Raw genomic sequence first — 15,030 nt, forward strand, 5'->3', positions numbered from 1 at the left:
AGAAAGAAAGAAAGAAAGAAAGAAAGAAAGAAAGAAAGAAAGAAAGAAAGAAAGAAGAAAGAAAGAAAGAAAGAAAGAAAGGAGAAATGGCAAGGTTAGATGTTGAATCTGCTCCTGTATATTTATATATAGATATGTATATTTTAAACAACACATCAAAATGGAGTGAATGTCACTAATTAACTGATGCTAAGAAGCAAGACCAATAAATAGCTTTTTTTTCTTTTTTACAGCATACATTCAAATCCAAATCCATGACTAAGTAATGAATACATCTAGTACTTGACTCACTGGTTCCATTCCGGAAGTGACATTTGATAGTGTTTCTCAGTCATTGGTTATGTATAGGCTCCTGCATCAGATAACCTGTTGCTACACAACTACTCCAAAACAGGATGCTTAAAAAAGCAAACATTTATCTCACAGTCTCTGAGGGCCAGGAAACCAGGAGTGGCTTAACTGGGAGATTCTGGCTCAGAGCCTCTCATGACGTTGCAGGGAAGCTGTGGCCAGCAGGCTGCAGTCGTCAGAAGGCTGGGGCTGGCAGATCCACTTCCAGGATGGCTCACTCGCATGGCTGTAACAGGAGCCCTCAGCTCCTCATCACATGAGCTTCTTCACAGAACACCAAAGGGTTTTCACGACATGGCATCTGGCTTTTCCAGATTGAGTGACAGAGAGAAGGAGACAGAGTGAGTCACACTGTATTTTATGACTTCATTTCAAATGACCACTTCTTTAGCATTGCATTGGCCACACAGACCGACATTTATACCTTGTGGGAACAAAGCACCCAGGGTGCAAATACCAGAAGGTGGAAATTATTAGGAAGCATCTTAACAGCTATCTTCCACAATTTGTTTTGAAGGAAAAATAAAGTCAACAGACCTTTAGTGTTGGTGTACCTTATTTGTACTATTTTATTTTGCCAAAAAAAAAAACACAAAACTAAATATAAACCCTTTTGATATAAATAAGTTGCACAAAAAACATACGATAGCTTTCTCTTTGTTGGCTAGTTCAGAAGCATCAGGCCTCGTAAAATCCAAAACTTTGTCAATTCTTGGATGCAAATTTTAATATGATTTCCTTTGATAACTCTGCAACTGTCTTGTTTGTTCACATGAAGATAAGTTTCATGCTGCAGGGTTATTGAAACCTGAACTCAGTAGGTATCTAATCCGCTTACTGCTAGAATCAACAGAAAATTCTGCACTGCATTTTTACTGCTGCACTTTTTGCTGATGAATGGTTGCAAGTTTGTCTGTGCAAAAAATGGAATCTGCATAATACATCTGTTCCCAGCAAAAATATGGTACTGGCTGCCACAGCACAAATTCTTTGGATTTCAGCATGCCTATATTCTGTAGGCCCCAAAATGATTCCTTTCTCCTGCCCCCTTTCCAATTTGAATCTCCGTGTCATTTTCCTTTTCAAATGCTATGGTATCATTTGCCTTTACCATACTTGGCACAAGAGATCATAAAAGAAAATTCAAAGCAGTTACTTAAATCATACAACAACGCTCAATTATAAGGACAATCTCTAAGTGACATAAAATATGCTTATATTAATTATTGTCACAGAAATTGAAAAGTGATCACAACTTCTGATGTACTGAGATAAATGTTATTCCAACATGTAACTCTGTCCTGAGGCCACAGTTTAAGCCGACACCCTCAATCATATGAAAAAGGAAAAAAGGATCCATATTCATCTATAGGCACATCAGCATGTTACCCAAAGAGAGAAGGGGGTAAGGAGGTCACTGGAGGGCATAGCTTTTGCCTACACTGCTATCACCTGTCTCCATGTGTGCTGCAAGTGTGGGCATCATGCCTAGATCTGAGCCTTCCTCTTCTGATTCTCTCTCATATTTTTCCTGTCTTCTAGATTGTGAGACTCCCATTTCTAGCCAGATATCACCACTTCAAAGGTATAATAAAAAGGCCAGAACTGCAGTGGGCATTAGGGAGCAGTTGCTGCCATGGAGTTGGCATGGTATTAGAAAACAGCATCCACATGTTGGAAGGGATTTCTGAACCCCTTTGCACTTCACGTTCCTCTACCTTCCAGAAGATACTCTCTGGGCCTGAGTGCTTCTTAACAAAAAATTATCTGGCTTTGACACTGAGCATGGCTTTCAAAGATGATGGGGAGCCTCTGACCCTAGAAATCTAGACTGTCAGCCAGCAGCTGTTATGTTTCTAAGGGTGTATCAAAAGTTTTTGCCCATATAAACAGATAAAAGAATCCTCACGAAGTAGCTTCTTCCCCCACAGTGCATAAGGCCCCTTGGTACCAGCTCACAGAAATCCTACAGGAGGAGGTTGTAGTTTCGCCTTCTCTAGCTCTGTCCATTGGGCTTACTGAAGCTGGCTCCAATGTCCGTACTGGAGAGTCACCACGTGTGGGGTCTTCCTGCTTATCCTTCCTCTTGCCTGCTGCTAGGAGATGAGAGTCCATGTCCTCATTAAACAGACAGGCAAGTTAAATCTCTCACACAGTCGAGCATGCACCCACTTTAGGCCTCTGTCAAAGAGTAACTGCAGCTGCCTTTTCTCCATGGAGAAAGCCACCTGCCTGCCCTGCTCTCTTACTTATCAGGACGTTGCCTGGGGGTGCTTTTCCCCAGGACTGGAGAGAAAGCACTGGGAAGCTGGGAAGTGAGGTGTGCATGTGTGCCTGTGCTGATGCCGACTTCACTCCAGAGCCTTTGCTTTTTAAAAACATACTTTCAAAACCCTAAAGATAAAAATCTTAAAGGGGTGTGCTGGTGGTGGGGAATGATTGAAGACAGAGAAAAGGCTTTGTTAAGAAACCCGTTGGGATAAGATTCTCTGATATACTCAGGGTCCAGCTCATGGAGGGGAAGTTCTCAGGAATCCATTTGACTGAGGGTCACGTTCATTCTTTGTTGCTGAACTGCCGCAGGGAATCCTAAATACAGCACAAGGAGGATGAGAAAACCCTCCCAGCAGCTGAGCCAGATCTGCCAGCAGTAGGCTTGGGTCCCCTGGGCAAAAATTCCATGCAGTTTATCGGCAGTCAGACTCACCTTCCATTGCTAATGCAAATATACCCTAAAGATGCCACGAAGGGCATCATTAAAAGTGAGCTGTAAGCTCTCACTTTAGCTGCTGTCATCCAGGCTGGGAGGAGCCGACAGTATCGAGAATCGCATTAGATCTGCAGCCAGGAAGAAGTTTACAGCATGACATCATGAGGTTGTCAAGGTAACTGGCCAGGCTACCTCTCTGGACTCCTGTGGTCCATAATGACAGGATCTTTAAATGAAAACTGAGCCACAGGGAGGCACATGCAGAGAAGTGGCATGCAGCCTGAGGTACGACTGCTGGCAGCCTCTACACTCAGGCAAGTGGTGCCCACGCTGGGATTGTGTTGCTGGACTGGATCACACAGTGATCAACAGCAGTGCAACAACCCTCACTGACCACTGTGAGATGGGAACGACTCTCTCTGGTGTTATCAACTTCCATGAGTTCCAGAAGAATGCTCCCTTCCCTGCCCTCACCCTGACTCTGAAAGAGGCTGCGAAACTCAGAATCCCTTTTACTCTCTGAGAGCACCAGGCGGCAGCATGCTTGTCCATCCTACAATGGACCCTATTAATTTCCTAGGGCTATGTCACAAAGCACCACAAACTGGGCCAGGCATGGTGGCTCATGCCTGTAATCCCAGCACTTTGGGAGACTGACACAAGCCATCCCTTGAGGTTGGGGTTTGAGACCTGCCTGGCCAACATGACGAAACCCATTTCTGCTAAAAAATACAACAAAATTAGCCGGGCATGGCGGTACGTGTCTGTAGTCCCAGCTCCTCACGAGATTGAGGCAGGAGAATCACTAGAACTCCGGAGTCAGAGGTTGTAAGACTCCAGCTCAAAATGAACAAACAAACAAACCCCAAAGCACCACAAACTGAGTGGCTTTAAACTACAGAAATTTAGTGTTTCACTGTTCTGGAGGCTAGAAGTCCAAGATTAAGGTATTGGCTAGGCCATGCTCCCTCCAAAGCCTCTAGGGGAGGATTCTCCAAGCACCAACGATTTCTCGGTTTGCAGCAGCCTCCAGCCTCCACCTTCATGTACCTGTGGCTCCACATGGCATTCTCCTCTGTGTGTGTCCCTGTGCGAATTTCCTTCTTCTTGTAAAAACACTACTCATATTAGATCTGGGCCCACCCAATGACTTCATCTGCAAAGACCCTCTTTCCAAATATGGTCCCACTTATAGGTTCTGGGGGTTAGGACTTCAAGGCATTTCTTAGGGAGGACAAAATTCAACCCGCAACAGGCCCAGTCTTCATTCTGCACAAAGAAAAGTGCACTCAGGACTTGTCCAGGCCTGCAGCAAGACAGGCCCTGAGTGAGCTGAAGACAAGAAGAAAAACAAGTTGAAGCCATGCTGTGGGAGCAGAAACGTTGGTGAAATGCAGAGCAACCCTTGGCCTTGGAAATCAAGTCTACTTGGTGACTCCAAGCCTGCCAATAGCTACCATCACTGCTCCTGTCTCCTTTTCTGTGACTAAAAGAAAGTCTTTGGAACAAGGAGCTCATCAGTAAAGCCAACTGGGCGGGGCTGCACTTTCTGCCAAAGGGAGTAGAATGTACCACCCCAACCGGTGCCATAAGAATTATTTTGAGCTAAAGGCAATTGAAAAGAAACAGACACAAAAAAAATTCTCAGCCCTCCCTTTTTCTACCAGAAAGGGCAGGTTGATTCTTAATCACCAGAGACAATGCTGGATCCTTATCTAGACCGTACAGAGGAATCTGCATAACAAACCTTACATAACCAACCCTTGTCTACCAATAGTTTCTCCTCTGTATTTACATTCCCATAATCTGCACCCCCTGGAAGCTCAAAGTCCTTTTCCTTAGTGTCACTGCTTCTCCAAAAAAAAAAAAATTGTCCTTTTGCAAAGGTGCTATACAAGCTCAAATTCAAACCACCCTTAGAATTGCTCATCTCTGTGTGCTAATGTGAATGCACGATGCACATGCCCATAAACTTATGTTTGCTTTTCTCTTGTTAAGCTGTCTTTCACCAGTGTTATTTACAGGGTCCTCACTGAAGAGCCCAAGACGGGTAGAAGAAGAAGATTTTTTTTCTCCTCTACACCATAGTCATCAGGAAAATATACAGAAGAATATCCTGGTTTTCTGTTCAGTATTCCTCTCCAAGACCTCTAGGCTTGGCAAAGATTTCTGAGTTCTGTGAATCCTTCAGCCGGAGCAGCTCCAGAGGAAATGCTCCTGTGAGATGTGCCTACTTTGCTCTCTCTGAATCGATGCTGTCCCTGTGAGGTTAGCACAGAACTTTCGCATCATCTTAATATCAGGAGCCTGCCAGAATTCTTTGGAAAAATATTCCTCTTGTGAATCAAAGGAACAGGGTGGAGAATTCCACTCCCAGAAGCCTAAAAGACCTGAAGGCTGTGTCTCTCCTCTCGTGCCCTTTTTCTCAGGAGTGCAGACAGGAGGCTCCGAAGATTTCTGCCAGAAGCTCATACTGTGCTCTTTGAAACATCACCCTTAGCAATGGGATGAAGACCAGGGACTCTGAAACAGCAATTTTCTTTCTGGAAATAAGGATATGCTTAACTTCAGGTGCAAAGGTATTAATAAACAATGAAATAAGAGAACGTGATTCCCAGAGCCAAAGGAAGTAAGTAGATAAAAGGAGAGATTTGATGTCCATTCCAGAGTTTTTTTCCATGTTTAGGGATTATTTTTTCCACATCCTGAAGCCAACTTGGTCTTAGAAAAATTGTGCCTTTCATGTAGTCACTTGCTGGGTGCTTTACATAAATATCTCACTTAGTCTTCACAGACCCCTAAGGAGGTAATGCCGCATAGCACCAGATAGCCAAGGCTCTGTAGTCTGATGGTTCCACTGAAGTCCATTCTCCCACATTATACCTCCGTATGTGACTACAGGCAAGTTCTTGGTGCTGTAACATGGGAGACCCAAATTCCAATTTCATAGCATGGTTGTGAAGATTAAAGGAGCGAACCTGTTGAAGTGCTCAATAAACAATGGCTCCTATTATTGCATACTGTGAGTATGGTATTCTTACTCTCTACAAAGGTTTCTGAGATTCATAAAGGCTAACTAACATGCTCTGGTCATAAATGTAATGTGCCGGACAGAATTCAACCTGAGATTGTCCCACTGCAAGCTCTGTCTCCCTCAGGGTTGACTATTATGCATGACTGCCTCCTTAACCATCTGGGCCAACGTTGCCTTTGGGGCTTCCTGACCTCCATTTCAGTTCAGGCTCCTGCCTTTGAGTTTCCTCCTGGCAGCCCAGTACTCTCACGGGCTGTCCTCAGCCCAAAGCCAAGGGCTCCTCTTTGGAACCATCCTCCCCAGAGGCCACCTCCGACCAAATCTCTTCTCTCATCAAGATGCTTTCCTCAAGATCCCTTCTGTCAGCGCTGCCCTTGGCTTTCTGACGTGAGCGTGGCCACGCAGGTTTGAGAAAATATCAACAGCTGATGGTAGTTTAATTCTTTCCCTTTCAATAATTCAACAACAGCACGAAGGACACTATTGCAAGCCACCTGGCCAGGCAGTGAGAGCCACTGCTGATGCAACCCAAGCTTATAAAACATGGTCCTGCTTCTCAGAGAATTCACGGTCTAGAAAGGAAGGAAGACATGGAAATAATGAACTCTCATGCTCTAAGGAAAGTGGTTTTGAACTGGGCTGATGTCTATGAATGACGTGCAGTGGGAGCACCAAGGTGGAGACATATTGGCTGGGTCTGGATGGCTGGGTCAGGTTGCGCCAAGAGACATATGGCAAAGCATTACAGATAAGAGCAAAAGAGAATAGAATAAAGGTGAACCTGAGTGACTTGAAGGTATAGGCTGCCAGAAGGCAAATGATAAAACATGGCTTTAGACCCACAAAGAGGCACGATGAACAGGTCTTTGAATGCCTGCTAGAAGGCCCTTTGCATTTTCTCCTGTAGGCCAGCGTTCCTGAAACTTTAGCCTAAATGAATCAACTGCCGACTTGATAAAGCACAGTTTTCTGGGCCTCACCCCCAGAGTTTTTGATTCAGTAATCTAGGGTGGGACCTGAGAATTTACATTTCTAACATTCCCAGGGGACTCTGAGGCCACTCCTCCTAGGACCACTGTATGAATTTGTTCTCACACTGCCGTGAAGGAATGCCCAAGACTGGGTAATTTATAAAGAATGTAGGTTTAACTGACTCTCAGTTCCTTGTGGCTGGGGAGGCCTCAGGAAACTTGCAATCGTGGCAGAAGGCACCTCTTCACAGAACCGCAGGAGAGAGAATGAGTGTCATGCAAAGGGAGAAACCCCTTATAAAACCATCAGATCTTGTGAGCACTCACTCACTATCACGAGAACAGTATGGGGGAAACCCTCCCCGCGATGATCTCCACCTGGCCCCACCCTTAGTACACGGGGATTATTACAATTGAAGAGTAAGATCTGCCTCAGCCAGATATTAAAGTTTGCAGGAGGAGGATAAACTGAGATTGACATTATAGAAGGGCTGTAAAACAATAACTGTAATACAAATGCAAGTTATTATTTATAAAGATCTTCCAATTCCCCCAAAAGAATATAACATATATATTCAAGGAAATTGTTACTAGGACCAGTAATTTTTTTTCAAGAACACTCTAATAGGCAGTTTTCTTTGTTTCACTGTGTGTTCATAAATAACCCTTCGTATGTGCTAGAGGAATAGAAAGAAATGTGAAAGCTGTTAACAGTGAGGAAAATAAATAGAAATAAGTCAAGTGTAAGATTATTCAGTCGAGTGTGTTTAGTTAATGTATAAACGATGATGAGTGACATTAAGTTACATGGCTATTCTGGGAATGTTCACTTAATATCATCTGAGTAAAGTAATTGGAAAAAGCAAACATTCATCTGTTTTATTAATATATGTAATTTAAAAGTCTCCAGGCCTCCTCAAACTATGGGTTCCACTGAGATCACACTGACATACATTCATAGATTTGGCTGGCAGACATGATAACAGGCCCTCTGTATAACTACAGGCAATATGCAAAGACTTCACCAATTAGTCTAAGAGTCCCTGGGGTATTTTACATCTGTTCATGATTATTTCCAGTTTTTGTTGATGTCCACCACCCACACGCCTCACAAAAATGTACCTTCTTAGAGAATGTCTTTAGCACCTCAAAAACCATTTTTTGCAGGGTTGCAAAATTACATAACCTCTGAAAAGCCTGTAGATCCTACCTACAGTGTCAGATTCCAGAATGGCGGGGCGGGGGGGTGCTGGCCCGTTTCCTTGGTTCTTGCAGCTGGATCCTGGGGATGGGCAGGGGAATGACCAACAAAAAGCCAACAGCCTTTTCTCTTGCTTCATGTCATTTAGATTAAGGCAACTCTCATAAAATGGCCATTACCAGAAAACATACCACCATAGAACAATCCTTACTGTTTTACAAACATTATCTCTTGATCTCAGATATCTTGAAAGCTTTATTGGCCTTGTAGTGGTGACTCTGGCAAACTGACTTTTTAAAGAAAACAGGCATGGTATTGAAAAACAGAAAAGAAGTAAGATATAGTCTCCAGCTCCAATGAGACTAACCACAACCACACTTGGCTAGTCTAGTGATTCACATACCCAGCCATTTCCAGAGTACTCCTGGCCTCCCCCGTAGCCCGCTCTGTGCTCATAGAAAGTTCATCCCTGCTGTGCTAATTTCCTGGTTGCTTTTCTCTGGCAAGGGGACATTTGTGCAATTCTCCATTCAAGCTGTAAAGAATGACTCTCAATCTTTTTGCTTTTGATGGGAAATAACAGATCAGGTCGCCCTGCCTTCCAGAGCAACACAATGGAGGAACATCACAGGTAACAGCCTTTGTGGCTGGGCTCCCAAGAGGAGCTGCTGCCACCACCCCGCTGCTCTGCTGCACACGTTGTGATGCCCTCCCTGCATGCTCAGGCACAGGGAGTCTTGGGGGGTTGTGTATACATGGCTGCGGGGGGGGGTCCACATTCTAATAAATGGGTAGTCTCCTCTCAATTAACTCATTGCAGGTAGCCACACATTCAAATGCTGTAGAACCTCTCCCCTAAACAGTGACAAGGCTTTCCTCTTTTTGTTGGCTTTCATACACACACAAATGATAAATTTACCTGTAAGTTATGATCTGTGCAATGCTCAGACACTGACCATGTGTTATCCACCCTGCCTGGAAGAGGGTATGAAATCCAGCCACACACAGCAGAGCCATATGAGTTGATAGAGTCGGAACAGTTGTTTTGAGCTAATGGGAGGTTTTTCCTTCTACCATACTCCTAAGGAGACACAATGCTACCGGTGTTACTTAACTCCAAATCTAAATTCGAAATCTTGATGTTGTTGCTCATAAATAATTTTACAATCTTTCATCTTGTAACTTATTTTTTAAAAGATAAAACGTGCAATGGAAATCGCAGAACATTAAATCAATGTCATTATCTTTGATTTCTGTTTCATTTGGCATTTAGAAGCAAACCGACTGGGATTATGGGAGACAGTAGATTTGGGGTTAAAACTACAAACAAAACAAAAATTGTGGATAATTTGGAAAGTTTTGTTAAAGTGTGAGGTTGACATGTTTCCTTCTAATTCTTTAAATTCCATGGAAAGAAAGGTTTAATCCGTTAATTTCTTTTATATCTTGAACATTTCCTTTTAAATTAAATACAAGGTAATGAATAATTACTGTGTTCTCTAAATCCTTCCATTTGTCTAAAAAACAATGGTGCCAATAAAAGTTAATTTTTTATGTAATTTCTTTGCTTATAGTTATACAAATGTTCACTAAAAGTAATCACTAAGTCCATGAAAAATTTGGGAGGACATTGATGGAATAATGGTGAAACAGTTTAAAAACTGTCAAAAATAAACAGCAGCCTCTCAGTTTCTGAAAAATGTGAGTTGCTAAGGATTATTCTTGTATTAGTCAAAGTTGTCCAGAGAAAAAGAACTGATATGACATACATTAGATAGAGATGTCAATTGTAGAAACTGTCAAGTCTAAAGTCTGGCTGGCAGGCCCTTAGGCTGGAACTTAGGCAGAGGCAGGCTAGACACAAAATTTCTTCTTCTTCCCAAAACCTTGCTCTTAAGGCCTCCAGTTGGCTGGATGAAGTCTGCTCATATTGTGAAGGTCAATCTAAAGACTGTAAATATTGATCACATCTGAAAAATATATTCACAGCAATATCTAGAATGGCATTTCACCAAACAACCAGACACCATAGCATAGTCAAATTGGCATGTAGAATTAACTATCAAGCTCCTTAAAGTAGAAAGTGTGCTGGCTGTGTGCAGTGGCTCGTGCCTGTAATCCCAGCACTTTGGGAGGCAGAGGCAGGTGGATCACCTGAGGTCAGGAGTTCGAGACCAGCCTGGCCAACATGGTAAAGTCCTGTCTCTACTAAAAATACAAAAATTAGCCAGGCGTGGTGCTGGGCACCTGAAATTCCAGCTACTCAGGAGGCTAAGGTAGGAGAATCACTTGAACCCGCGAGGCGGAGATTGCAGTGAGCTGAGATCGCGCCATTGCACTCCAGCCTGGGTGACAAGAGTGAAACTACGTCTCAAAAATAAAAAAGAATGCTAACAGTAAAGTTGAGAGTTGGAATTCCCTCAACTATTATTTTCCCACAAGAAACACTACTTATTATTTAGTCCTCATAGAAACAGATTTCTGCCTTCAAGAATTATGTGTGTTTTCTTAAGAGAGTTAACAAAATTAAGCTATAATTAATAATGACTTTAACTTATAATTTTGATTTAATTATAAAATTTGGTTACAAATTTTAAAGGAAATATCTTATTCACATGCACTTATTAGCCCAGGGACTTGACATATAAATAAAATAAATTATTTTTTACTAAATCAAATGGTGGTCCGATAATGGTGGATTATCTCATACTGAATCAACTTCTGCACAGGTAATTAATATAAATTCTATTCAAAACGTAAATCTATTTCAAGGCATCAAGAGCACCTAAAAACAGGCAAGCACTGGGGCTGGGGAGGAGATGGCACATGAAGGAAGGAACTGTAGTGGCTGAGATCCACATTTATACAACTTTTCTCTTAGGACCTTTTTTGTCTGTAGCACAGAATGCTTAGAACTCACAGAAAGCAACATTCTTATGACTTACGGTGTTAGAGAAGGCTGTTTGAGGCTTTCAGAGAACCTGGAAATTAAGGGAGAAAAATCCTGTGAAGGATGTCACTGTAGACATATGGGTGGGGAGCTTCCAAATTACAAATAATAACCTTTAAATCCTTGTCTGAACCCTGAACTGTGTACACCCAAAGAAAACGGCACAGTCCAGCAGAAGGCAACAGCTGTAAGGCTAAAAGCAATCTGAGCACGGGCTTCCGTTGCTGCCTGGCACAGAAGAAAGAATTTGGAGTTTGAGTCCTGCCAATGACCTAGTTTAATAGAAAGAGAAACCTGAGATATTTTAAGTTGACAATCTGGGATAGCCAGTATGACTTTGTTGTAGCTTTTGTTCTTGTCCCAAGAAAACTGATGAGTAATAATGTTGGCAAATATGGCCTGCATAAGGCATATACGTTGCGTAAGAAGTGTAGGATTGATGCATCACAATTTGGTGAATGATGATGAAAAATAATTGTCTCAGCCATGATTCCTCTGTGTCAGGTGATAAAGTATTTGCATCAAATGCTGTCTGGTGAATAGGGGGCAGCTCTTTTAACTTACAGAATCATCAAAATGGGGGAAAAGAGACTGGGTGGAACTCTAATCATCAAGATCTAGATTCAAACGGCCTTGATAAGTTGAAGAAGTGGTTAAAATTTAAGAGAGTGTAATTTAATGAACAAACCCTTAGGAAAAAGGGCCAGAAAGCATACAGAAATACAACAAAGCAAGGGATAGACTAGTTCAGTGGTTCTTGAATTTTTGGTATCAGGACCCCTTCATTCTCTTAAAAAGTGTTGTGGAGGCCGGTCACGGTGGCTCACGCCTGTAATCCTAGCACTTTGGGAGGCCAAGGCGGGTGGATCACCTGGGGTCAGGAGTTCAAGACCAGCCTGGCCATCATGGTGAAGTCCCATCTTTAAAAATAATAATGATAATAATAATAATGAAGTATTGTATGAATTATGTCTATTGGTATTTAATACATTATAAACTAAAATTGAAACTTTTTGAAATGCATTTTTAATTCATTTAAATATAGCAATATGAATTCCATTTTATATTAACATAAGTAATATATTTTTATGAAAAATAAAATAGTGGCTGACAAGCTTGGCATTATTTTACATTTCTGCAAATCTCCTTAATGTCTGACTCACTAGAAGGCGGCTACAGTCTCATAGCTGATTCTACGTTCAGTATGTTAATATATCACATGTCATGTGCCCTCTGGAAAACTCTACACTTGTGAAAGCATGTGAGTAAAAACTACAAGTAACATCCTGATATTATTACAAAAATAGTTTTTACCTTGTGGACCAACTGAAATGATCTCAAGAACCTCCAGGAATACCCTTAGAGAAAATGTACATGAAGTATAAATATACCCATGCTCTGGGTCACTTTTTACACTTCCATTAACATATTTATTTTCTGCTTCTTTTCCACTGATGCTAGTCCTTGAATCTTCTTTTTTATAGCTTTCAGGCCAGACCTGTGCTTGTGTCTCCTTCTAGACAAAGTGGGCAACCCAGATGTATCACTTCATTTTCTAACTACTGGGAGAATTTCCCTTCATCGCTGCACTTCAGGGATACCCCCCAGGTAAGGTATAAACCTGAAACCTCCTACTTCAGACTGGCTCCAGCTCATTGTACAGACATGCCTTTAAGTCAGGCTGAACTATTTTTCTCAGTCCCTGTGAGGACATAGTTGTAGCGTGAAGGAGTTGTACACATGGCAGCAAAAGTAGTTGCATTAAGAGTATGTGCCAAATGACCATGCAATATTCTGGCGTTTTCAGTACCTGCTGAAATCTAATTTTATAATTTACGATGATCAACTTCTCAAATTTATGGCTCAGTGGGTCACAGAATACCCTGCTTATGATGAAAGCTCAATTTGCATGGACATTGATATCCCTAGGACTTAATAACAAGCCACGGGTTATTTCTGAAGAAAAAAAATAAGTCTTTCTGGAAGAAGGTACAACTCTGTTCCAAAACACAAAAGGCCTGCACCATGATTATCTTAATTTATCTTAATGGGACTTTCCACAATATCCCTAGAGTATCTTGATTTACCATAGAGACTTTGAAAACTGTGGGTCAGCTGTGACATAAAGTGCAGGAAGTAAATAGAGGTGCTTAAAATGGAGCCTGGTTTAGCTGCTCCCAAATGTGATAAATTGTTCCCTTTAGCAGCCTCAGAGTTCCTGTTTTATGTGGTAAGAGTTGTGCAAAATTTAGAAACTTGTCTTTCCCTTTAGATGTAATATTCTGACATGCCCTGAACTATAGGAGTGACAGAAATTTCTCAGGGATAACAGGTACATACATTTTTGTTGTGTTTGTATTCCATCTTTGACAGGCATGTATCTCAACGGGTGTTTGGGTTGTTTATTGGTCTATAACAAATCACTAAATTGTGGTGGCTTAAAAGAACAACAATCATTGTATTGCCTCTCACGTTTTCTGCACATCAAATGTAAAGGTCTTGGCTGGGTACTTGTGACTCAGGGCCTTTGCTGTAGCTGTGGTCAGAGAAAGATGAGGAGCTGAGGCATCTGGAGGAAGGCCGGGCGTTTCTCTCTTCACAGAATCTCAGGACACTCTGTATGATCCTTCCACTTCCCTCCAGCAGGACAATCTTTCTGATTATATGACAGGTGGAAGTATCAAGCACAAAGATTCTACTGAATAAAATGAAAGCCATTTGCTCTTGTATAACTAATATGGTTTGACTGTGTCCCCACCCAAATCTCATCTTGAATTGTGACTCCCGTAATTCCCACATTTCATGGGAGGGACCCAGTGGGAGGTAATTGGATCATGGGGATGGGTCTTTCCCATGTTGTTCTTGTGATGGTGAATACGTCTCAGGATCTGATGGTTTGGTAAAGAAGAGTTCCCCTGCATAAGCTCTCTCTTGCCTGCCACCATGTAACATGTGACTTTGCTCCTCTTTTGCCTTTGCCATGATTGTGAGGCCTCCCCAGCCATGTAGAACTGTGAGTCAATTAAACCTCTTTCCTTTATAAATTACCCAGTCTTGGGTATGTCTTTATTAGCAGCGTGAGAACAGACTAATACGATAACCTAACCTTGTAGGACTCAGAACCCCTTCTGATGTGCTCTTTTGGTTGAAGCAGTTAGAAAAGCCTACCCAGTAGCTAAGCCATTTGGGGAAAATATAATCTTCCAAACCAGGTATCAGGGGTATCTACTAATGTCTGCTGAAGAGGTGCTGTAGCATGATATTAATATAGAGGGCCAGGGTGATGTGGAATGATGGGACAATCATGGTTTAGATTATGACATTCTGTAGGATAGTTGGCCTTGCCCTGAGGTGATATTGCAAAAGAATACTGCTATACCTTTCAGATGAAAGTAGATTGTTTCTAGTATCCTATTTATTAGCATAATTATATATTTTTTTTCTGGAAAAATAACTGGTACATAGCAAGGACAGAGCAGAGTTTTTTGCTTTAGAAAAGAGATTGCACCTGGAACAAGAGACATAATTTAAATCACCACCTGATTGGTTTACAATAGTTTCCTATTATTCTCCTAGACAGGAAGAAAATCTATATTTCTGATGCATTTATATTTTTGGATGTTGGCTAAAATTTACCTTGGGTTCAGTATTGCTTAAATTTAACTTTTCTAGTTAGAAGTGTAATTCCAAACTTGTATGTTTGACTCTTCCTACCGTAATAGTCTTTACTTCTTTTGTCAGAAGAGTTATTGTAGGAAATCTGCCAGCAGCCAAGGTTGCCTGTTATAGCCAGGCTTTCAGAACCAGGCATAA

At 41.8% G+C, this 15,030-nt stretch overlaps 1 long non-coding RNA gene across 1 annotated transcript; it reads right to left on the bottom strand.

Moving 5' to 3' along the window:
* Nucleotides 1–100: 100 nt before the first annotated feature.
* LOC116562300 lies at nt 101–3,467 on the bottom strand. The gene is made up of 2 exons (XR_004273869.1): nt 3,059–3,467; nt 101–2,469 (listed from the first exon to the last, which is right to left on the bottom strand). It is a non-coding gene; the product is annotated as an uncharacterized LOC116562300 (long non-coding RNA).
* Nucleotides 3,468–15,030: the final 11,563 nt, after the last annotated feature.

This window comes from Sapajus apella, unplaced genomic scaffold (assembly GCF_009761245.1).
Source record: "Sapajus apella isolate SASKATOON/1434 unplaced genomic scaffold, GSC_monkey_1.0 scaffold32, whole genome shotgun sequence".
Lineage (NCBI taxonomy): Eukaryota > Metazoa > Chordata > Mammalia > Primates > Cebidae > Sapajus > Sapajus apella.